The sequence below is a fragment of the Tupaia chinensis genome, unplaced genomic scaffold, assembly GCF_000334495.1.
Source record: "Tupaia chinensis unplaced genomic scaffold, TupChi_1.0 Scaffold000276_2, whole genome shotgun sequence".
Taxonomy (NCBI): Eukaryota; Metazoa; Chordata; class Mammalia; order Scandentia; family Tupaiidae; genus Tupaia; species Tupaia belangeri.
In genome coordinates, this window is record NW_006159759.1 from 279,493 (window position 1) to 281,234 (window position 1,742).

The following is a 1,742-nucleotide window of genomic DNA, read 5'->3' on the forward strand; positions in this document are numbered from 1 at the left end:
AATTATACCGAGGGCCAGAGCGGTAAACAGTTGTGCAGCAGTGAAACACAACACTCAGCAAGGTTCACCCACATAGGACGTGTCTGGGTTCACACCCGAGACCTCCCTGAGTACACTAGGCACATAGATACCCATGATCCAGAGCTAGCTGAAGCCTAGGGTGCATCCCAGCATCAAGACGCTGCTGGGGAGACTGACTGTCTCTTTGTCGCTCTCATACTCATGGAAGAAATAAATATACTTAAAGAAATTATACCAGACATCAGACCATGGCAAGCAGTAAACCACAAATTCTGCAAAACTGACTCATAGGGAAAATGTTGGATTCGCATCTGGCAACTTCCCTGAGTGTGCCAGATGCCATGTGCCCATGATCCAGGGCAGGCTGGAGCCAAGAGTGGAACACAGTGTGAAGTCCCTGTTGGGATCTCTGTCCCCCACCCCTCATCTCTCTCACATGCTCATGGAAAGGATAAATAAACTTCAGGGTTAGCCTTGTGGCATGGTAGTTATACACTACTCAGGAGAACCAGATCCCACGTGATGATCACAGCTCAAGTTGCTGGCCAGGTCAGCTTAATTAGCATGTCAAGTATACAATAATGTGTACCTAATCTCATTTTTTTTAAGAGAGGGATTTTTGCTATAGGATGCATTTGTTTGCCGGAGAGACAGAGACAGAGAGAAATCACCCCCCCCTTCAAGGGAGATGGCCACACCATATTCCCTTCTCATTCATTCTCCTCTTGGGACTTTGGGCATGTATGCTCAAGTGCCCAGCTTGAGTTCCAAGTCAAAGGGTCTGAGACTCAAACCACAGCTGACCATGTGGGAGTCCAGTGATGTGACCATCATGCTGATCCCATGATTTCATCTTGTAAGAGCTGAATCATCTAGCTTGGTAACCCAAGACCTAATTTTGATCTCTCTTTATTTCTACTACGTGCTAGTGGAACCACCTGAATAAAAGACTTAATCATGGACAGCTGCCAAATTTCTTCATCGATGAACTAGAAATAATAGTGTAGTAATAATAGGAATAATAGTACCTGTAGCTGTCCCATAGGATTATTGTGGATAAAAATAGGCATGTATGGTAGGGTGCAGAGAGTCTGGGAAACTTTAAATGCTATTTCTCTCCTCCAGAACTCTGAAGTCTTGACTGATTCAAGAAGAACCATCTGACCAGCCTAGTTGTCATTGTAATGAATGATAAATGAGACATGAGAAGTTGAGAGAAATTAAAAAGTTAGTGGGCTTAGAGAACATCCCAATTTATCAAAAGCATAGAAAATTCTACAACAAAACATAATTTGAGGCCTGAAGCATAGAATAAAAGCTCTGTAGGCAGCATATGTAAGTACATTAGAGATTTCCAGACAAGCTCTCATGGTCTCGGCATTGCTGCACGACCAAGATCTCACAGGATACCCTAAACTTCTGCTTGTCTCAAGTCCATACACAGATGTGAGGGCCGGGAGGGAACACTGACAGGTCTGAGTGAGCTATGGTAAAGCCAGCATCCATCCCCAGGAGGGATTTGAACTTCCTTAAGGAGGGCTGGCGCTGCATAGGTCTGTAGTCTGTTTTAAGGCTGTTCTCCCTACTAGCACATATTAAATGTTGATTTAATTTATTAAACATTGGTTCAGTACATGTTTACACATGAACTAGTATTGGCTAGTTAATAAATGCTCAAAATCATCAGACTAAATGGTTGCAGCGTGGTAAGCAAATCACCA